This window comes from Spermophilus citellus, assembly GCF_964194105.1.
Source record: "Spermophilus citellus genome assembly, chromosome: 1".
Taxonomy (NCBI): Eukaryota; Metazoa; Chordata; class Mammalia; order Rodentia; family Sciuridae; genus Spermophilus; species Spermophilus citellus.
The window spans coordinates 112,957,069-112,981,627 of record NC_138182.1 but is presented as its reverse complement, the minus strand read 5'-3'; the positions used below and the strand labels follow the sequence as shown (position 1 = coordinate 112,981,627).

The window sequence follows — 24,559 nt, the reverse complement described above, 5'->3', positions numbered from 1 at the left end:
TCTATTTGTATTTTCTGTTTTGTTCTCTTTGAGTTTCTGTTTTATTTTGTCAATTGAATATTTTTTTTTTCTTTTGACACATCAAAAGTTTAGAAATTTCAGAATTTTACGGAATTTTAGAAACCTTCTAGTCTTTCAGCATGTGTTCTACATGCCAGCCAAATGATAGTTTTGAGGATGTACCTAAAACTTAAATATATTAAAGGGAGTTTTCTGGGTACAAACAATGACAACAATGAGATTTAAACTCCAGTTTCTTAATTCTGAGCTCAGTACATTTTCTGGTTATCATTTTTAAGGTGATTTTTTAAATAATAGATTGAAGATTGACTATAGGAACCCAACTAGAGAGGATAAAACTAGAATTTTTAAGTGAGTACAGTGGTAGAGGATCAAAATTTAACTAGTGAAGGAAAGGGCTATAAAAGTATTCACCCAGAGTAACAACACTGTGTTGGGTAGGAATAAGCATTTTAAAAAAGAGACCAAAATCTTAGGGTTTATGATTAGTTTGATGAGCACAAAACAGGAATGAAGGACAAAGAATATTAAAAGCTCTCTATAAAGGCATATTAATACAAAATTTAGAGGAAGTCTTAATAGCTTGTATTTTGCCTGTTTTCATCTCTGCAATGCAAGAATGGATTAGAGACTAGTTAAACAGACTGTGGAAATTGTTAGAATACATGGATCTGTGGCACAAAACAGGTTTTCATTCACCTTCACTTTCTTTCCAAATTGCTGATGTCCTTAAAATGTACATGTAGTGCTGGGCAAAGGAGTGATTGGCAGGGAAAGTTATTACAAAGCTTCAGTTGAGTAGTTGGAAAGGTATTCAGACAGGCCAATGATTGAGACTCCATTTAGTTTAACCTTGTGTCAGGAATCTGAATATTCAAGGATGTAGATTTCAAATTTAGAGACTGCCACTGAGTTTTGCAGATGAGTGACTGGGAAATGGATTCCCAGAGGAAGGAGGGTATTTACATAATAGCTAGGGAAACAGAGGTACAAATACCAAGACTCTGCTTTTCTGGCAGTCTTTTCCCCTGGGTGTCTGAGTGCTTGTAAAGGTTTTAAAGGGCTTGCTAGTTTATGAGGACCTGAATAAAGTGAGACCTATACAGGAAAAATCAATTTTATAATTTATTTCAATGTTTCTGACAAAGGTATTCTAAATAACATATATATTCACTTTTTAACTTTCAATAATTTTTAAAGTTCCAGAGAACTCTGTGCATTATTTGTGGGTAGAGGGAATAAATAGTGTATTATTATTGGTGATTTCCATGCTGAAGAACAACATTGCTTAGTATTTCACTCCTGGATATTCACGAGAGAGAACTGTGCCTCTTGTTATCTTGTCTTGTGTTTCCAGAGGTTTGTTTCAGTTCAGGTGAAAAAAAAATGTCAGCCATTAATTGGGTTTTAAATTCAGCCTTCAAGACAGGCAATTTGCAAGAACAAATTATTGTCTGTTTCTGCTCATGTATTGGCTATTGCTCTAAATTGGAACTAAGAGTGCCTTAATATCTATATTGAATATTTTATAGATTCACAGCAGTAGAGTCAGAAAGAGGTGAACACAAGCTATTTTTTTAATTGGAGGTCATATTTTAATTAATCAAGAAACACCATTTAATAAGTTATACCTTAAATTAAACAGAGTTTATTTTAAAAAGAAAACTATTCACCATTTTTGTTATACATTTTTGCTTTAAAGATCTATCAAAAAATCACACTCAGATGATTCCTTGTTTGCAATGGTTCGGGACAGCTATGAAGCTCCTATTAAGGTAAAGTGATCTTTTGTAAAAAAAACCTCATGTTCTTGCTCTGAATTTTGTGTTTTAAGATGTTAATGCTGAAAATTTAGCTATATTTTTTCTTATATTTTATATGAATATTTGCTAAGAATCCATTTTAAAGAATTATGTTGATTTTTTTTTTTTTTAAATGCTTTTTGTATCACTGTTCTCTCAAGTACTTGGGGATCGTGGGGGCTGGAAGTAACAATGGGCTGTGAAATACATAGTGAAAGAAAAATTGCATTAGAAACAGCTTTCTAACTGTAGAGGAAATATAATATTTATTCAAGGATTTTTTGTATCAGTTTTCATTACTATGGTTTTTAAATCATTCTTACATGACTTACAATACTCATGCCTAAATTAATTTTTATAAAATTGTGGAATTTCCCTGGTGCCTTTAGTTTGGAATATATAATATACATTGCACATAACTTTTCTTTTTTTACTTGGACCCTTGATATTTTGGTATCATAGCATTTGAGGAGACCTATATTCTCTATTTCTTTCTGTGGCTCCATATTTATACTAAAGTAATATTGGGAATTATGGCAACCCAGAAATCTAGAATCTGTATCTTAATACTTGTATTAAAATGGCTTGCATATCCATACTTTGAGTCTTTCCACTAAAAGTGACAGTAATTTAAAAAAAAAACTATAAATAGCAGAAAGATTAGAAGAACAGAAGGAAGTACTAGGTCCTGAATTAGAACAAATTATATTTTATGCTTTTATAATTATATTCTAGTACATAACTTCCATTTTGATGTATAACTGAAAAGAACCAATAAAAATTCTAAAGAAATTTGAGGTAATGAAATTTTTTAAAAATTTACTCTTCATCTAATCAAAGAATAAATGGTGTGTGCAAAGTAATAACCAGTTCTGGAAGCAGAAACACTCAATAATTGTATGGTAATACTTTAGTTTCAGAATTGTTGTTTATCCATTATAGTTTCTTAAAATATATAGATTCTATGTCAAATTTTGAAATTTCAAATTTTAGATGTTTCTGTATTTACTTACTTTAATGTTTATTGTAAAACACTACTATTTTTATGAACTATTCCAGGTTAGGAAATATATTTGCAAATATCCTGAAGAAGCTAAAATAAGGTTAAATGTAAACGATATCTTTTGTTTTTGAAATTACTTTAATTTTATTTCAGTTATGAAGAGCTAATGGATAAAATTTATTATTCATCTATTTTTATGTTGAACATTTCCACCTCTAGTTTTCCATGTGAGAGAAATATATGATACTTGTTTCCTGAGTCTGGCTTATATTATTTAACATTATGCTTCCCTGTTTTATTCATTTTCCTAAAATTAACTTAGTTTTGTTGTTCTCTATGCATAGAAATCTTCCTTGTTTATATAAACCACATTTTCTTTATCCATTCTTTTATTAACTAGCATCTAGCCTGATTCTATAACTTGCCTATTATTAATAGTGTCATGGCAAGATGGGCATATGTATATCTCTAAAATAAGCTGACTTTAATATTTTCTGGTAAGTACTGAGTAGTATATTTGAATAATAAAGTAGTTCTATGTTCAGTTTTTGAGTAGCCTTCATATGAATTTCCATAGTGATATAGTAATTTATGTTACTGCCATTCACATGTGAGAGGTTTTTCTCCTCATCTTCCCAGTATTATTTGCCTTCTTGATGATTGCTTTTTTCAATGGTGGAAAATGGGAGCTTGATGTTGTTTTGATTTGCATATTCCCGATTGATAAAGATGTTATGTTTTTTTTTCCCCTGAAGTATTAGCCATTTGTATCTCTTATTTTGAGAACTAGCTGTGCATTTGCTCATTTATTGAAAAGGTTTTTGTTTTTCTGGTGTTAAGATATTTGCATTAATATTTTTAGGATATTAATCCTCTGTCAGAAGAATAGCTGGCAACGCTTTTCTCCATTTCTGGAGGCTACCACTTCTTACTGTTTTGTGTTTCACTTACTATGCAGGAATTTTTCAGTTTGATGCACCCTCTCTTATCCATTGTTGCTCTTATTTTCTGAGCTGTAGGGGGCTCTATTCAGGAAGTTATTGCCTACATACTGAAGTGTTTTCCATATATTTTCTTCTAGTATTTGTAAACCTTCTAGTCTGGTACATAAGTCTTTAGTCCTTTCTGAATAAACTCTTGTACAGTGTTAGAAAATAGGCATCTAGGTTTCTTCTTTTACATACGGAGATCTAGTTTTTCCAACACTATTTCTAAAATGTTGTTTGTCTTTTCTCCAAAATATGTTTTTGGTGTCTTTGCCTAGTATCACATGACTGTACCCCTGGGTTTTCTCTCTGACTTTTTTTCTATCCATTGGTCTATGGGTCTTTCTTTACACCGGGACCATGGTTTTTATTACTATGGCTCTGTTTATTTTGAAATTGGGCATTGTGGTTTATCCATTGTTTCTCTTATGATCAGTATCACTTTGTCTAAGTATTTTTTTGTTTGTTTTTCTTCCATACAAATTTAGAAGTAGTTATTTCCCCCCATTCCTGCAAACAATATCATTTGAATTTGAATGGGAATACATGGAATCTATAATTCATTAATGGTACTATGCCCATTTTCACAATATTAATTCTGCTTCTCTATGAACATAGCAGATCTTTTTTCTTCCTATTGTTTTCTTATTTTTTTTCCTTCAATGTGTAATTTTTCTTGAAGAGGTCATTCACTTTCTTATTTAGGGTTATTCCTAGCTATTTTTAAAGTTATTTGAATGAGCTATTACTCTTGCTTTATTCTCTCTAGGTTTGCTATGGTATATAGACAAACAGTTGATTTTTATATGTTTATTTTGTATCCTGTTACTCTGATGAATTCATTCATCAAAGTAGAATTTTTATAATATATTATTTATGTTCTTCTAAGAATAGGACTAAATCATTTGCATATAGAAATAATTTAACATTTTAACTTTCCTATTTGAATCCCTTTTATTTCTTTCTCTTTTTCTAAAATTTTAAGTACTGTGATAAGTGAGATTGGCAGCAATGAACATCCTTGTGTATTTCCTGATTTTAGAGAAAATGTTCTTCTTCATTTTACTATTGGCTTTGGATTTGGTATACTTGGTCTTTATTTTAATAAAATTGTCCTATTTCTAATCTCAGGGCTTTGTCATGAGGGCCATTGAATTTGTCAAAGGCTTTTCCTGCCGCTTCTTAAAAGATCATGTAATTTTGCTCTTGATTCTATATGTGATGTATTAGTTTTATTGATTTGCATGTATTGAATCATCCTGGATCAAAATCAGCTTTTATGGATTTTTTTTTTTTTGTATGTGACTAGAGTCTCAAACCAGGAGCATGGCACAAAGGAACCACATCTCCAGCACCTTTTATTGTTCACTTTGATAACAGGTCTCACTAAATTTCCCAGGCTGGCTTTGAAATTACAGTGTTCCTCAAACAACCTGATGCTTTTCTGAGAGTATAGACCTACACCACTATGCCTGATATGTATGTTATTTTGTAATGTGTTGTTGAATGTGGTTTGCAAAGATTTTATGAGAATTTTTATACTATGTTCCTCAAGGATATTGATATCTATTTTTTTCTTGTTCTGTCCAATCTTCACTTTTCCAGTCAGGGTAATAATTTTCAGAATTGCTTTGGAAGCATCTTTCCTTTGCTCTTAAATGTAATGGGGGATTAATATCAGTTCTTCTTTAAATATCTGATAAAATTTAGCCATTTATTCACCTCTGAACCTCTGGTCCATAAGGCTTTTTATTATTGCTTCAACCTAATTGCTTGTTATTGAGCTATGGTTTTCTCTATCTATTTGATTCAACATTTTATGACATATTTCATTAATATCACTTAGATTTATTTATCTATTTTATTCTTTAAAATAATCTAATTTTTTCCCATTCATTGAAATATAAGTTTTCTAATAGTCTCTAGAGATCTTCTGGATTTCAGTGGTATCTGTTTTAATATTTCACTTTTTGTTTCTAGCTTTATTCATCTGTATCTTCTTTTTTCTTTTAGTTCCCTTGGCCAAGGGTTTATCAATTTTATTTACCATTTTAAAAACAAACTATTTGTTTCATTATTACTATGTTTTTTAAAAAAATTATCTATTTTATAATTTTGGCTCTGACTTTAATTAATTCTTTTCTTGTATTGGTTTTAGAATTCATTTACTGAGGTTTTTCTTAGACCTTGTGATGCATTATGAGGTTTTTAAATTGAAATATCTTAGATTTTCAAATGGAGGTAGCCCTTAGTATAAACTGTCCTCATACAACTGCTTTTGGTAGATTAGTGGAAAGATATCGGAAGGGTTAGAAAATGTACTGGGCAGTAAGATTTGTCTAAATATATGCATTTCTGTATAAGTTATAATGAACACCGTTATCTCATATATATATGATCCACAACCCTAGCCCTCGTGTTGATAGTTCTCTATTGTCCTTCTATCCTGGTTTTATAGAGTTAGTAGACAAATGAATATAATATTTGGCTGATTTGCAGAGTATATATAACACTGTGATATAAAATATTTCAATTTTTAATGTATACTTCTCTAGTTTTTAAATCTAATTTATTTCAAATCTAGAAAATTAGGTGTCTCCTTAGAATACTGATTAGGCAATCTTCATATAATTCATTAGTTGTTTAATTTTACCAGACAACTATCTCTTGGATTCTTCCTCAGAATAGTGTTGGTCATTCATTTGGTGATGCACATCAAAGAGAAAAAGATGGTATAAATGGACATACAGAAGGTAAGAACCACTCATTATAAAATCATTGGATATGATGCATGTTTAAAACATGAGCACTAGTATGATTTAATAGTGGAAGAAATGAAAATAATAAATAGTATGGGAGTTGAAACAGTGTGTCTTATCAAGTTGCAACCACAGGGTATGTTGGAGTGGTCCTAGAGGAGCTGAGTTATTAGTTCCAGACCTGCTGAAATTAGAGGAAAGTTGGGACATAAGAAAAGGGAGAGAAGAATTCGGAAATGAAGAATGAGAAAAGACTATAGACAACAACAACCAAAAAAAAAAAGAAAGAAAAAGAAAAAATAAGCAGATGCACATTGATGATGGCCTGATAAAAATTCCTTGGAAAGATTATGATATATCCTCTATTTTTCATGGAACATTTTTTCCATTCTGGCCTGCTTCCCTCTATTTGGCACTCCTGCCACCTTCTTATTCATTTCTGCTCATGCACATGCTCTCCACACTCATCCTATCTTCAGCATTTGGAGCCATCTAGCTACAACGCAAATGTGACTATGAACCTCTCTAGAAGATAAAAGGCCAGCTTTTAAAATTACCCAGAAATCTTTCATGCGTTCAGCCTAACACTCTATCCTTTCCCTTAATTTTACTGTCATCTTGATGGCTCCTCACCAATCCCTATATTTTCAGACAAATACTGACCCATTTAATGCTTCACTCTGTGTCTAGCTACAGCCTTTTAAGCTTTCCCCATTTTCTGCCTCTTACTGGTAACCTCATTCCTTTAGTCTCTGCTGAATCCTAGCTCTAGGAAAGCCATTATTCTTGGCACCTTTTTACTCTATTCTCATAGGGAACATAATAATTCTCGGTTCAAATAAACTGTTGATGCTAAGGTGATATAAAAGAGGTCTTCTCAAGTTCAGGAGCCAAAGGGCTAGACAGGGGAAGGAGTAATTTACAAGTCAACTGGTAGGTATCCAGTTGAGCAGTGGCTGAAATGCTGAGACACCTCAAGGGGGTAAAAAGCAGTTTATGACAAGGAGATTGATAATCATGCAGGACTGAACAGACTAAGTCTTACAGAAGAACACATTTTTTTAGAGTAATGTAGAAAAATATTGCATATGCAAGATGTTCATTGATAACAGTAGAGTCTAAGTCACTGTGGAAATGACTACTGATGAATAGTTGTTTTTAAAAGTTACTGTTATGGGGAAGAGAATACCAAATTGTGTGTATCCCCACATTTCCTTAGTGCTTTTAAAATTTAATTCTGGCAAATTTTCATTCATCTTGAGATATTCTGGTTTCTTAAACCTGGTGCTACATAGTGTCTCCTCAGGTAGACTGTTGAAGTTTTATACCACTAAAAACATTCCCTGAAAAAAAATTCTCTGCTGGGTACAGTGGATCACCTCTAAACACAGCTATTGGGAGACTGAGACAAGAGCATGGCAGTCTCAGGCCAAAACAAACACTTTAGAGAGACCCAGTTTCCAAAAATAAACAAATATACAACTCTGGCAGAGCTCTTGCCAATGTTGCAATGTTCTAGGGTTAAATCACTGAGTACACACAAGTATACCCCACCAATAAACAGTTAAAGAGATAATAGCACCTAAAATTCAAGCTTATTATTACTTTTTATTTTTGGCAGACCATCATTCTCTCTAAATGTTCTAAGTTGTTTACGTAAATCTACATACATTTTTCAGCTGAACCACTTTGGTTCTCATCATCTGAAGAAGAGGAGGAAGGTCTTGATGACACCAAAAATAAGCAGCCACAGGTGTGTTCACTCAGATATATTTTTTAAAACTTCTGATTTCTTACTGTATTCCTTGTTTTAAGAAAGTCAATATGGGCAAATTTGATTACCTTTCATAACAGTGGTTTGAAATCTAAAGATGATAATTTAATATTGAAACCTAATAGAATTTAACTGGTTATGAATCTGAAAATAGCATTAAAATTCAGGATAACACGTAGATAAATATTATCCTTGTGATTCGGGCAGATTTTTTTTCTGAATATTATTTGGGTTTCTGTTTTTTTAACCCCTGAAAATGATGAAGAAGTTAAAATTAGTGGTTTTGCTAATAACCATTTTAATTAATGAACAGATACAGTGGTGATGGTCATTGAGTACATTTATGGTAAAAGATGGTCCTTCCCAGTGGCTCAGTTTTAGTTACATATAAACATGGAAAATCACACCCATCTCAGGTGCTCTGTGGGTATCACAGGCAGAGTGAGTGAAAAGACACACATACATGCAGATCCTAATCAGACAGTAATTTCAGACCAGTTTTTCTCATATACTCAAATGTGCATAGCTCACACACCCAGCCCATGGATGGCTGGTGAAATCCTTGAATTCATTTACTATTCTAAAAGCTACATCCCCAGCCCTTTTTATTTTTTATTTTGAGACAAGGGTCTCCCTAAATTGCTAAAGCTGGTCTTACACTTTCAATCCTCCTGCCTCAGCCTCCTGAGTCACTTGGATTACAGGCTTGCACCACTGTGTCCAGCTCTAATGTGAAATTTCTTTTTTTTTTAAATTTTTTTTTTAGTAGATGAACACAATACCCTTATTTATTTATTTTTTATGTGGTGCTGAGGATCAAACCCAGTGTCTCACACATGCTAGGCAAGTGCTCTACCACTGAGCTAGAACCCCAGATCCCCAATGTGATATTTCTTTTTTTTTCTATTCTTTTTTTTTTATTATTATTTTATTGTTGGTTGTTCAAAACATTACATAGTTCTTAATATACCATATTTCACAGATTGATTCAAGTGGGTTATGAACTCCCATTTTTACCCCGTATACAGATTGCTGTGTCACATCAGTTACATTTCCATTGATTTACAAATTGCCTTTCTAGTGACTGATGTATTCTGCTGTCTATCCCATTCTCCACTGTCCCCTCACCCCTCCCCTCCCCTCCCCTCCCCTTCCCTCTCTCCATCCCCTCTATATAAATCGTTTCTTCCACTTATATAATTTTCCTCCTACTCCTCCTTTCCTCTTATATGTAATTGTGTATAACCCTGAGGCTCACCTTCCAATTCCATGCAATTTCCCTTAACTCTCACTTTCCCTCCCGCCTATCATCCCTGTTTAATGTTATTCTTCTTCTCGAGCTCTTCGTCTCTACCCTGTCCTTGGTTACTCCCCTTATATCAACGAAGACATTTGACATTTGTTTTTTTTTAAGGATTGGCTAGCTTCACTTAGCATAATCTGCTCTAATGCCATCCATTTCCCTCCAAATTCTATGATTTTGTCATTTCTTATTGCAGAGTAATACTCCATTGTGTATAAATGCCACATTTTTTTAATCCATTCATCTATTGAAGGGCTTCTAGGTTGGTTCCACAATCTTGCTATCCTGAATTGTGCTGCTATGAACATTGATATAGCAGTGTCCCTGTAGCATGCTCTTGTTAGGTCTCCAAAATTCTAGGTTTCATTTGGTCTGAGGCTGTCTACGGTGCCTCTCCAGGTTTTCTTTTTTCCATAGCTGCTCTTTTTTTATCCAGAATGCACACAGGAGCCAATATGACTCAAGCTCTGAAAAATAGTCAGGAAGTGCTGTACATTTTTGTGCTGTCATTTTTCTTCATTGGTGTACTTTTTAGTTCTCTCTCAGAGGAACATGTTGTTTATTCTACCCAGATCCTGTGTGTTGCTTTCTAACAGTACCATAGAAACATTTCTTCACCCTACTTTGTCATTTTATTAAACTGGATTATCTCTCAGTGAAACACTTACTATAAGCTCTTTAGATCCTGTGAGACTGTGATGACCAAAATGAGGCAAGTTTAATAAAGTCTTATTCCTGCTCAACATCACATAATTCCAAATCTCTTATCACACTGAGTCTCATAAGTCTGCTATTTAAAACATGTATTTCAACATAATATGAATTATATTTCTCAAGAATGTTTAATTAAGTATTTAATGCATTCTCATCTTGTGGGGTTGTGGTATATGGTTGTTTACACTCTTAGAATACATGCATTTATGTTATTAAATTTTCAGGGAATACCTTTTCTATGATATCCATCCTGCTTTTACCAAATCAGGAGCCATTGGAAGATAAGCGTTCAGCTTCATCTGAAGCACAAATTCTAGGTTGCCCTGTGGAAAATATGACTGTACTTATCTACATTTTAGTTAGCTGCTTTCAAGTCGAAATTTGGGTGATGTCTAAAAGAGTGATAGTGAAGTTTTCATGTAGCTCATTGGGGTCCTTTATTTTGCAGGTATTTTCTGAGGGTGGTCCACAGATGTGCATTTCTCACTCATCTGGAGAGAAACATTATATAGCAAAAGAGAAAGCAGATGAACATGTCCATGGTAAGAACTACATACTCTACACAGTTCTTTGGACAGAATATTGATTTCTAACATGAGTGCTGATTTATACTAATACTTGGAAAAATGAACCTAGTAAACAGGTAATAATGAAAAAGTGAGAAAGATAATGAGTTGTCTCTCTTAAGACCAAAGTCCAGCAGCAGGTTATAGTGGGAGTGTCCCTCTTAGTTTCTATACAAGACATGCATAGATCATAGGGGAGTTGGAAAATGTAAAGTAGAGAGGATAAGGGTGAATACACATTGGGAAAGGCAGAGAGAGTGAGTGCAGCGAGTAAATGAAGGAAAAAGAAGCCATGAAGGCTGATAAATTTCAGTCATGTACCAGAATAAAAAGACCACCTGTTCAAGATGTGGAAGGAAAATGGGAGTTTCCAGTTGTGCAAATGACTCAAGGTGTGAATATTTTTTCTCACCACTCATTTCTGAGTTGTCATTAGAAAGGAATTGACATGTGAAGAACTGATCATGAAGAAAGGAAGTTTTTTTTTTCTTTTTAAGTGAAATGTTCAAAAATCCATGTGTCTGGTCATAAATTTATATAAAACAATATTGTAATTAAAACAAATAAAAAATAAAAATACCTATATCATAGACATTCTTCCACTACCTGGGATGAAGCACAGATGGCAGACACAGAAGTATGGGAAGTGGAAAAATGTGCAAATTGTTATGGACTGATACCTAAATTCATAGGTTTCTAAAATATTCTTTGGACAATTTGGAAAGGAGAAGGGAGAATAGACACTGAGAAAAGCAGAGAGAATACAGTGAGTAAATGAAGGAGAAAGGACTTCTTCTCATCGTTCAGGTTTGGGAACATCATTGGGTGGAAAACTGGCTCTATTATTGTAAGGCATTTGAAGGCAGGGAAATGAGAAGCAGACTAAGTGCAGACCCAGACTCTCAGACTCTAATAGATCATATATGGGGATCCCTATTCAAAATGCATACTCTGACTTACCTGGCCTGCACATCTATGTTTTCTTCCACGTAAGGTGAGATTCCAATGATCACTATCTGCTGGCCACCATGTAAAGACGTCAGGAGAGGATTTCCTTTTAGCAAAACTAAATGCAGAGCCACTGGAACATCAAATGTAATAAAGTTATTTCATACATCTAGTTTTTATTCTGATCTTGTCTCTTGGCAAGTGATAAGAACTCAAAGTATAGAATTTATATTTCTTAGGTCTAATCTTTAAATTGGGAATTAAGAAAGAGTGGTGGACTTGGGTTGTAGCTCAGTGGTAGAGTGCTTGCCTTGCATGCCTGAGGCACTGGGTTTATCCTCAGCAACACAAATACATACATACATACATACATACATACATACATACATTGTGTCCATCTACAACTAAAAAAAAAGAAAAGAAAAAGAAAGAGTGGGGATAATTCATAGACAAAATGGAAAATATAAAGAATCAAGACCAGAGATCAAGATGTTGCTTTTGAAAAGTTCCTGGGAAGGAGAAATGTGGAAGAAACAAAATAAGTTAGCTGGGTAATCTTGGAGGGAATGAAGGGGAAACTGAGAGCATGCAATTCAGGGGCTATCAGTATATCTATCTTTCCACAATATGTGAGAGACTGTAACTTGTCCATCATTTGAATCATGAGGGGCTTGCAAGTTGGGTAAAGATTCCAACCATGACCATCTTTTCTCCATACCTATCAGACATACTGCTTGCTGTGGTTTAAATTGAGTCATTCTGAGGAGCAAAATTACATTTCAGAATCATTCGTGATTTTTAATGACAGCTCTACTCTTTCTCTTCTTTCCTTCCTTTCTTCCTTCCTTCCTTTTTTCCTTCCTTCCTTCCTTCCTTCCTTCCTTCCTTCCTTTTCTTTCTACTCTCTTACCTCCCTCTCTTTTTTCCTTACATAATTACTTTCTGTATTTCTTTCCTATTTGCCTGAAAATAAAATTTTGATCATGGGCATTCTAGAAATTCACTTCATTACTAAGCTATATCCTCATCCTTCAAAAGCTAATTATAATTTTTTGATAGGCCTGGCCTTTTGTGAATACACTTAAAACACTGGCAAGTCACACCAAACCAAACTCATTTGCAAACAGAACTCTTTATACAGTTTACTCTTTGAATACCCAAAATCTTTGTCAAATATCCGTGTGTTTGTGTGTGTGATAATATATTATTGTTATCAGATAAAGCTGTGCTCTTCCATTTCAACTTTCCCTTTAAATTTTTATGTCTCAAAAGTTTAAACCAATTAACCCTTATTTGTTAGATGTAGAAACTATCTGTTCTCACACAAGGGGATCATGAAAATCTAATCTGTTTAAACCAGAGAATACAGGAATAGAGGATGCACAAGAGGAACCAGCATCCCACCTGAATATAAGAAACAAATAATAGATGTCATAGCTTTCAGTGTCAAAATATGTATTTCAACTGACTCCTTCAGATATCTTTGTTGAGAAATGAACCTAACATTTCCCTGGGATCTGAACACAGCTTTGGCCTTACTAAACAAAAATGAAAGGACAAATGCAATAAATATCTACATACTTAAAATTATAAAGATTAAATCTTTTCAATAGTATTTCAGTAAGATAGGTTCTATGGCTTGTTTTTGTTTTGACTTCATCTTTGCCATTGAATCTCTTAGGGACCTTCTTTGCTTCTCCACTAGAGGATTGTTGGATTCTCCATCAATCTGTATCTTTGCATTGGTATATGTTTCCTTGTCTGTTTTATTTATGGTCATTGGACAAATAATCTCAGGTTTGTGAAATGAACAGCATGTTTCACAAAACCTATTCACAAAATTCCTTTAGTCACATGATTGTTGTCAGCCAAACCAGCCAGCACAGAAACCCAGGAGATAGCATAATTTTTAGCACAGCTGAACCATGGACCTCAGATGTATGTGGAGGCATCTGTAATGTATGAGTTGTTTTGTCCTCTTCAACTTTGCTTGATTATATACCCCTTTTGTTTTTCAGCCTCTAGGGATTCATCTGATTTCAGAAAGGTAATTAAATTTCTATATTTATTCTAAATTATTAACTTTGTAGTCAATGAAAACTACACTCTTTATGTACTATCTTCTTTCCAAGCGCACCGATCCCATCACAATAAAAGAGGCGCTTCCACAGAAAGGATTAGGCAAGGTGAAAGAAAAGACAGTCAAATTGGGTAAGTTTTACATTACAACACTCCAGGGAACACAATGTTAAAACACTTGAAATGCTACCAGTGTTCTCACATGTAAGGTGGTTTTCCCAAAGAGGTGGGAGGATTTTCCTCACAATGTCACCAGTAGTCACAGAAAATGATCTCTCCTCTGTGTTTCTGGGAATATCCCCTCAATTCTGAATTGTTTCCCCTGCATATCATACTATTACATTCTCCCTATTTCCAGCCTTTGGAGTGAACTAGCTACCATGCAAATGTCACCATAAGCATCTCTTTAGAATGTGAAAGGTCAACCTTCTGAAGTTTCTTAGAAATATTTCCTGACATGAGCCAAGCCTCATTCTGTATCTTTATACCTTTCCTCTGCCTCAACTGTCCTCTGGCATTAGGCCTCACCTATCCCTTTATTCTGAGACAAATCCTGACTCTACTTCATACTCTTTTCTGTGTGGGCCTACAGAATTTCATGCTCTCACCATCTCCTCTCACCTGTCTTTTTGAGGGGTGAGTAGCCAGAAAAAACACCATCCCTGGGGGCACATTTTCTCTGCCTTCTTAGGTCATTTTCTCTGACACTTCAGCTGGTCACATTAGCTTCCAGACACATAGGTTCCCCTTTGCCCTTCTCACCGGAGTCACATGGGTATAGTCTAGCCTGCACCAGTTTTTTCTTCCTTCCATCAGGCACAACCTAGGTCCCTTGATAGGCACTTCCAGGATCCTCATGTGCGTGTGTGTGTGTGTGTGTGTGTGTGTGTGTGTGTGTTGTTTAGAGGAACTGAATCAAAGAAATTACTGTTGCAGTCTTTCCGAGGATGGCTATGGCTTCAGCAGTCCCATCACCCATTGAGAGAAGAGCATGCTTTTTAAGCACTAGTGCATAGTGCACCTTTTGGTCAGATCAGTTTAAGCAATATTTTTGATCTCAGGTTTCTCCTTAGCAGGGCACATCATGGTACAACTTAGAATGCAACTTCCTCTTCTCTCTCCCCCTTTGTCTGAGGCAGATCTGCATGCAGGTTGTAGGCTTTTTTTGTTTATGGTACACAGATTACTGAATCTCTGGACTTTTTCAGTGTTCAGAAATTTTAGGGATTTGAATAAAATCCCTCTTTCACTCACTTTGCTGAGAAGCTCTTCACCAACTCTTTGGTCTCCATGCAATAGTGCAGCTTAGAATGCAGCTTACTCTGTACTAACATTTTCCCAGAATCAGCCCTTCTTTCCATGTGTATTTTCAAGCTTGTTTCTGAGCAAATTTCATTGATCTTGAGTAGACAAATCTTGGCAATATGGTTTGCACTGAACCTTGTATCCTGTCATGTCTCTATAAGATGTGTGTTGAGGATTTGGATCAAGAAAAAATACTCCCTGAGAACTCAATGTTTGTTGGGTGCAAATGGGTACATCTTTATTCACAACTACTTGGAAGTCCAAGCCTTGAAGGATGGCTGTATTCAGTCCACTCAGAGGACTCCAGTTGCCAATTAAAGTGGCCATGGGATAGAACTAAATGGTAGAGTATTTGACAAGAATGCATAAGTTTTTGGGTCCACTCCCAAGGTGTATACACAAAGAAAGAAAAAGAAAAAAGAAAAACTGTGGGAAGTTGAAATCAGTAATTATTCACCAAATATTAAACTTAATTGGAAATCATATTTGGGAATATTCAGTTGTTTTGGTGTTACAATTATCCTTTTCTATTTGGATTGATGTTCACGCTTTCTAATGCAGTTCTAAGGAATGTGAGTAAATGTATTCATTTATCAGCAGAGACCCATTTTGACATGACTTCAGAAGAAGAGCACAAAAGTTTTGATGACGCTCAATGTACCCAGTCTCAGGTATGTCAACATATAAAGCATTTCTTCCTGTTTCTTCTTGTTTTTCTTTCTTGAGGAAAGTAAAGGAGGCCAAATGAAAATACCTTTTAAATAGTCTTTTGGAATGCAGGCATTATATATTACTAATTACATCTAAAACCACTCTGAACTGGTTAGAATCTGAAAATAGCATTAGTAGTCCTGTCAACTTATGGCTAAATTTACTATGTAATGGAGGCAAAACAATTCTAAATGTTGCTTGTGCTTCCACTTGCATAAACATTTTGAAAAATAAAAAGTTGAGACTAAATTTGAAACTGACGAATAACCACCTGGGTTATGAATGGTAATGGTCACTGACTGCATTCATGTGAAAGGGTGATGTTGTCAAAGGCTCAAAATTCTAGGGAAAATCAGTAGTTATTTGCTACAAGTTGAAATATATATATATATATATATATATATATATATATATATATATATAAACTTTACATCCTGGCTAATGTTTATTTGTTATTTTTTGTTTATTTTTTATTGATTTTTTTAAAAATAAATGACAGCAGAATGCATTATAATTCTTATTACACATATATAGCACATTTTTTTTTATCTCTGATTGTGTATAAAGTATGTTGATGCAATTTCTGTCTTCTTACATGTATTAAACAATTTTTCTGTGGTGACCTTTTCATTTTGTTTCTCATCCTTGCAGAAAATTCAGTCAATATGTTGAATAATTTTATCAAAATGTCTTTGTATATTAAAGAAATGTATTTGTGTGCATTAATGGGGGAATGATGGAATTTAGAGATGCTATCTCATCTTTTTTCTCACATTGCCAACATTCCTGGTGTGAGATTTAGCACACATCTAGATTTATTTTATTTGGCTGGCATATGTAGGTCCTTGGGTTTACAGCTTTCCCTTTGGGGTGTATCCTGGGCAGGGGCCATATCTCAATGTCAAATCCCCAACTGAACACCTAAGTCTCATATTTTCAAACAAAAACTTTGTTAGTTCATTGTTTAAAAAGTGTAATCCTATTTAATATGAAACATACTCCTCAAAATTCTTTAAAATAAGACTTGAAAGCCTTCTCACATTTGATGGTGAATGCAAAGTCGGATGAGTTACAATGAATATCATTCCTCCCGTCCTTTGGGGTGTATACACCTTTGTTAGCATGTTGTCAAGGAATGCCTTTTCTATGACATCCACCCTGCTTTTACCAAATCAGGAGCCATTGGAAGATAAGCGTTCAGCTTCATCTGGAGCACAATGCTAAGACACCCTATGGAAAGTATGACTGCTCAGTCTGTAGTTATCTACATGTTAGCTGCTTTCAAGACCAAAATTTGGGTGATGTCTAAAAGAGTGATAGTGAAGTCTTCATGCAGCTCATTGGGGTCCTTTATTTTGCAGGTATTTTCTGAGGATCATCCACAGATGTGTGTTTCTCACTCATCTGGAGAGAAACATCATAAAGCAAAAGAGAAAGAAGATGGACATGTCCATGGTAAGAACAACATATTCTACACAGTTCTTTGGATAGAATATTGATTTATAACATGAGTGCTGATATATTCTAATACTGGGAGAAATGAACCTAGTAAACAGGTAATAATGAAAAAGTGAGAAAGATAATGAGTTGTCTCTCTTAAGACCAAAGTCCAGCAGCAGGTTATAGTGGGAGTGTCCCTCTTAGTTTCTATACAAGACATGCATAGATCATAGGGGAGTTGGAAAATGTAAAGTAGAAAGGATAAGGGTGAATACACATTGGGAAAGGCAGAGAGAGTGAGTGCAGCGAGTAATGAAGGAAAAAGAAGCCATGAAGGCTGATAAATTTCAGTCATGTACCAGAATAAAAAGACCACCTGTTCAAGATGTGGAAGGAAAATGGGAGTTTCCAGTTGTGCAAATGACTCAAGGTGTGAATATTTTTTCTCACCACTCATTTCTGAGTTGTCATTAGAAAGGAATTGACATGTGAAGACCTGATCATGAAGAAAGGAAGTTTTTTTTTCTTTTTAAGTGAAATGTTCATAAATCCATGTGTCTGGTCATAAATTTATATAAAACAATATTGTAATTAAAACAAATAAAAAATAAAAATACCTATATCATAGACATTCTTCCACTACCTGGGATGAAGCACAGATGGCAGACACAGAAGTATGGGAAGTGGAAAAATGTGCAAATTGTTATGGACTGATACCTAAATTCATAGGTTTCTAAAATATTCTTTGGACAATTTGGAAAGGAGAAGGGAGAATAGACACTGAGAAAAGCAGAGAGAATACAGTGAGTAAATGAAGGAGAAAGGACTTCTTCTCATCGTTCAGGTTTGGGAACATCATTGGGTGGAAAACTGGCTCTATTATTGTAAGGCATTTGAAGGCAGGGAAATGAGAAGCAGACTAAGTGCAGACCCAGACTCTCAGACTCTAATAGATCATATGTGGGGATCCCTATTCAAAATGCATACTCTGACTTACCTGGCCTGCACATCTATGTTTTCTTCCACGTAAGGTGAGATTCCAATGATCACTATCTGCCGGCCACCATGTAAAGACGTCAGGAGAGGATTTCCTTTTAGCAAAACTAAATGCAGAGCCACTGGAACATCAAATGTAATAAAGTTATTTCATACATCTAGTTTTTATTCTGATCTTGTCTCTTGGCAAGTGATAAGAACTCAAAGTATAGAATTTATATTTCTTAGGTCTAATCTTTAAATTGGGAATTAAGAAAGAGTGGTGGACTTGGGTTGTAGCTCAGTGGTAGAGTGCTTGCCTTGCATGCCTGAGGCACTGGGTTTATCCTCAGCAACACAAATAAATACATACATACATACATACATACATACATACATACATACATTGTGTCCATCTACAACTAAAAAAAAAAGAAAAGAAAAAGAAAGAGTGGGGATAATTCATAGACAAAATGGAAAATATAAAGAATCAAGACCAGAGATCAAGATGTTGCTTTTGAAAAGTTCCTGGGAAGGAGAAATGTGGAAGAAACAAAATAAGTTAGCTGGGTAATCTTGGAGGGAATGAAGGGGAAACTGAGAGCATGCAATTCAGGGGCTATCAGTATATCTATCTTTCCACAATATGTGAGAGACTGTAACTTGTCCATCATTTGAATCATGAGGGGCTTGTAAGTTGGGGAAAGATTCCAGCCATGACCATCTTTTCTCCATACCTATCAGACATACTGCTTGCTGTGGTTTAAATTGAGTCATTCTGAGGAGCAAAATTACATTTCAGAATCATTCGTGATTTTTAATGACAGCTCTACTCTTTCTCTTCTTTCCTTCCTTCCTTCCTTCCTTCCTTTTTTCCTTCCTTCCTTCCTTCTTTTCTTTCTACTCCCTTACCTCCCTCTCTGTCTTTTTTCCTTACATAATTACTTTCTGTATTTCTTTCCTATTTGCCTGAAAATAAAATTTTGATCATGGGCATTCTAGAAATTCACTTCATTACTAAGCTATATCCTCATCCTTCAAAAGCTAATTATAATTTTTTGATAGGCCTGGCCTTTTGTGAATACACTTAAAACACTGGCAAGTCACACCAAACCAAACTCATTTGCAAACAGAACTCTTTATACAGTTTACTCTTTGAATACCCAAAATCTTTGTCAAATATTCGTGTGTTTGTGTGTGTGATAATATATTATTGTTATCAGATAAAGCTGTGCTCTTCCATTTCAACTTTCCCTTTAAATTTTTATGTCTCAAAAGTTTAAACCAATTAACCCTTATTTGTTAGATGTAGAAACTATCTGTTCTCACACAAGGGGATCATGAAAATCTAATCTGTTTAAACCAGAGAATACAGGAATAGAGGATGCACAAGAGGAACCAGCATCCCACCTGAATATAAGAAACAAATAATAGATGTCATAGCTTTCAGTGTCAAAATATGTATTTCAACTGACTCCTTCAGATATCTTTGTTGAGAAATGAACCTAACATTTCCCTGGGATCTGAACACAGCTTTGGCCTTACTAAACAAAAATGAAAGGACAAATGCAATAAATATCTACATACTTAAAATTATAAAGATTAAATCTTTTCAATAGTATTTTAGTAAGATAGGTTCTATGGCTTGTTTTTGTTTTGACGTCATCTTTGCCATTGAATCTCTTAGGGACCTTCTTTGCTTCTCCACTAGAGGATTGTTGGATTCTCCATCAATCTGTATCTTTGCATTGGTATATGTTTCCTTGTCTGTTTTATTTATGGTCATTGGACAAATAATCTCAGGTTTGTGAAATGAACAGCATGTTTCACAAAACCTATTCACAAAATTCCTTTAGTCACATGATTGTTGTCAGCCAAACCAGCCAGCACAGAAACCCAGGAGATAGCATAATTTTTAGCACAGCTGAACCATGGACCTCAGATGTATGTGGAGGCATCTGTAATGTATGAGTTGTTTTGTCCTCTTCAACTTTGCTTGATTATATACCCCTTTTGTTTTTCAGCCTCTAGGGATTCATCTGATTTCAGAAAGGTAATTAAATTTCTATATTTATTCTAAATTATTAACTTTGTAGTCAATGAAAACTACACTCTTTATGTACTATCTTCTTTCCAAGCGCACCGATCCCATCACAATAAAAGAGGCGCTTCCACAGAAAGGATTAGGCAAGGTGAAAGAAAAGACAGTCAAATTGGGTAAGTTTTACATTACAACACTCCAGGGAACACAATGTTAAAACACTTGAAATGCTACCAGTGTTCTCACATGTAAGGTGGTTTTCCCAAAGAGGTGGGAGGATTTTCCTCACAATGTCACCAGTAGTCACAGAAAATGATCTCTCCTCTGTGTTTCTGGGAATATCCCCTCAATTCTGAATTGTTTCCCCTGCATATCATACTATTACATTCTCCCTATTTCCAGCCTTTGGAGTGAACTAGCTACCATGCAAATGTCACCATAAGCATCTCTTTAGAATGTGAAAGGTCAACCTTCTGAAGTTTCTTAGAAATATTTCCTGACATGAGCCAAGCCTCATTCTGTATCTTTATACCTTTCCTCTGCCTCAACTGTCCTCTGGCATTAGGCCTCACCTATCCCTTTATTCTGAGACAAATCCTGACCTATTTCATACTCTTTTCTGTGTGGGCCTACAGAATTTCATGCTCTCACCATCTCCTGCTCTCTGGCTACTCACCTCTCACCTGTCTTTTTGAGGGGTGAGTAGCCAGAAAAAACACCATCCCTGGGGGCACATTTTCTCTCCCTTCTTAGTTCATTTTCTCTGACACTTCAGCTGGTCACATTAGCTTCCAGACACATAGGTTCCCCTTTGCCCTTCTCACCGGAGTCACATGGGTATAGTCTAGCCTGCACCAGTTTTTTCTTCCTTCCATCAGGCACAACCTAGGTCCCTTGAATAGGCACTTCCAGGATCCTCATGTGCGTGTGTGTGTGTGTGTGTGTGTGTGTGTGTGTGTGGTTTAGAGGAACTGAATCAAAGAAATTACTGTTGCAGTCTTTCCGAGGATGGCTATGGCTTCAGCAGTCCCATCACCCATTGAGAGAAGAGCATGCATTTTAAGCACTAGTGCATAGTGCACCTTTTGGTCAGATCAGTTTAAGCAATATTTTTGATCTCAGGTTTCTCCTTAGCAGGGCACATCATGGTACAACTTAGAATGCAACTTCCTCTTCTCTCTCCCCCTTTGTCTGAGGCAGATCTGCATGCAGGTTGTAGGCTTTTTTTGTTTATGGTACACAGATTACTGAATCTCTGGACTTTTTCAGTGTTCAGAAATTTTAGGGATTTGAATAAAATCCCTCTTTCACTCACTTTGCTGAGAAGCTCTTCACCAACTCTTTGGTCTCCATGCAATAGTGCAGCTTAGAATGCAGCTTACTCTATACTAACATTTTCCCAGAACCAGCCCTTCTTTCCATGTGTATTTTCAAGCTTGTTTCTTAGCAAATTTCATTGATCTTGAGTAGACAAATCTTGGCAATATGGTTTGCACTGAACCTTGTATCCTGTCATGTCTATAAGATGTGTGTTGAGGATTTGGATCAAGAAAAAATACTCCCTGAGAACTCAATGTTTGTTGGGTGCAAATGGGTACATCTTTATTCACAACTACTTGGAAGTCCAAGCCTTGAAGGATGGCTGTATTCAGTCCACTCAGAGGACTCCAGTTGCCAATTAAAGTGGCCATGGGATAGAACTAAATGGTAGAGTATTTGACAAGAATGCATAAGTTTGTGGGTCTACTCCCAAGGTGTATACACAAAGAAAGAGAAAGAAAAAAGAAAAACTGTGGAAAGTTGAAACCAGTAATTATTCACCAAATATTAAACTTAATTGGAAATCATATTTGGGAATATTAAGTTGTTTTGGTGTTACAATTATCCTTTTCTATTTGGATTGATGTTCACGCTTTCTAATGCAGTTCTAAGGAATGTGAGTAAATGTATTCATTTATCAGCAGAGACCCATTTTGACATGACTTCAGAAGAAGAGGACAAAAGTTTTGATGACGCTCAATGTACCCAGTCTCAGGTATGTCAACATATAAAGCATTTCTTCCTGTTTCTTCTTGTTTTTCTTTCTTGAGGAAAGTAAAGGAGGCCAAATGAAAATACCTTTTAAATAGTCTTTTGGAATCCAGGCATTATATATTACTAATTACATCTAAAACCACTCTGAACTGGTTAGAATCTGAAAATAGCATTAGTAGTCCTGTCAACTTATAGCTAAATTTACTATGTAATGGAGGCAAAACAATTCTAAATGTTGCTTGTGCTTCCACTTGCATAAACATTTTGAAAAATAAAAAGTTGAGACTAAATTTGAGACTGACGAATAACCACCTGGGTTATGAATGGTAATGGTCACTGACTGCATTCATGTGAAAGGTTGATGTTGTCACAGGCTCAAAATTCTAGTGAAAATCAGTAGTTATTTGCTACAAGTTGAAATATATTAACTTTACATCCTGGTTAATGTTTATTTGTTATTTTTTGTTTATTTTTATTGATTTTTTAAAAAATAAATGACAGCAGAATGCATTATAATTCTTACTACACATATATAGCACAATTTTTTATATCTCTGGTTGTGTATACAGTATGTTGATGAAATTTCTGTCTTCTTACATGTATTAAACAATTTTTCTGTGGTGACCTTTTCATTTTGTTTCTCATCCTTGCAGAAAATTCAGTCAATATGTTGAATAATTTTATCAAAATGTCTTAGTATATTAAAGAAATGTATTTGTGTGCATTAATGGGGGAATGATGGAATTTAGAGATGCTATCTCATCTTTTTTCTCACATTGCCAACATTCCTGGTGTGAGATTTAGCACACATCTAGATTTATTTTATTTGGCTGGCATATGTAGGTCCTTGGGTTTACAGCTTTCCCTTTGGGGTGTATCCTGGGCAGGGGCCATATCTCAGTGTCAGATCCCCAACTGAACACCTAAGTCTCATATTTTCAAACAAAAACTTTGTTAGTTCATTGTTTAAAAAGTGTAATCCTATTTAATATGAAACATACTCCTCAAAATTCTTTAAAATAAGACTTGAAAGCCTTCTCACATTTGATGGTGAATGCAAAGTCGGATGAGTTACAATGAATATCATTCCTCCCATCCTTTGGGGTGTGTACACCTTTGTTAGCACGTTGTCAAGGAATGCCTTTTCTATGACATCCACCCTGCTTTTACCAAATCAGGAGCCATTGGAAGATAAGTGTTCAGCTTCATCTGGAGCACAATGCTAAGACACCCTATGGAAAGTATGACTGCTCAGTCTGTAGTTATCTACATGTTAGTTAGCTGCTTTCAAGACCAAAATTTGGGTGATGTCTAAAAGAGTGATAGTGAAGTCTTCATGCAGCTCATTGGGGTCCTTTATTTTACAGGTATATTCTGAGGATCATCCACAGATGCGTGTTTCTCACTCATCTGGAGAGAAACATCATAAAGCAAAAGAGAAAGAAGATGGACATGTCCATGGTAAGAACAACATATTCTACACAGTTCTTTGGATAGAATATTGATTTATAACATGAGTGCTGATGTATTCTAATACTGGGAGAAATGAACCTAGTAAACAGGGAATAAAGAAAAAGCAAGAAAGATAAAGAGTTGTCTCTCTCAAGACCAAAGTCCAGCCGCAGGTTATAGTGGGAGTGTCCCTCTTAGTTTCTGTACAAGACAAGTATAGAGCACAGGGGAGTTGAAAAACTTGAATTTTTATGTTGGAAAGAATAATGTTCTTCACATTCTACCTGCTTTCTGTTCATTTCTCAGTGTATTTTTATTTTCCTCAGGGAATCTTTTCTAAAGATCAGATATATGTATTAGATCACAAACCTCTTTTCTAATATCATCTGTCTAAAATTATAATGATCTTTTTTTGTGTCTGTCTTCTCCATTAGATTTTAAGCTAAAGAACAATAGGGGTCTAATCTCATTTGCTATATCTTCAGAGTTCAGCATATTGTGTCACGTGTTTTATGCACTCATTGTTTTAGTGTATAAATAATGCATGTGAAATATACAGCATTCATATATTTAAATTAGTCACATATTTTATTTCTATCTTCTTTTTTCTGACAGATTCTGTTAGCCTATCGAAAATCCAGAAAGC

The 24,559-nt window shown here is 35.0% G+C and overlaps 1 protein-coding gene across 1 annotated transcript in view; it reads right to left on the bottom strand.

Annotated features, from left to right (window-relative positions):
• LOC308649827 (obscurin-like) overlaps positions 1-24,559 on the bottom strand; it is a 520,968-nt gene that overhangs the window by 69,219 nt on the left and 427,190 nt on the right. The gene's annotated exons all lie outside the window — the stretch shown is intronic.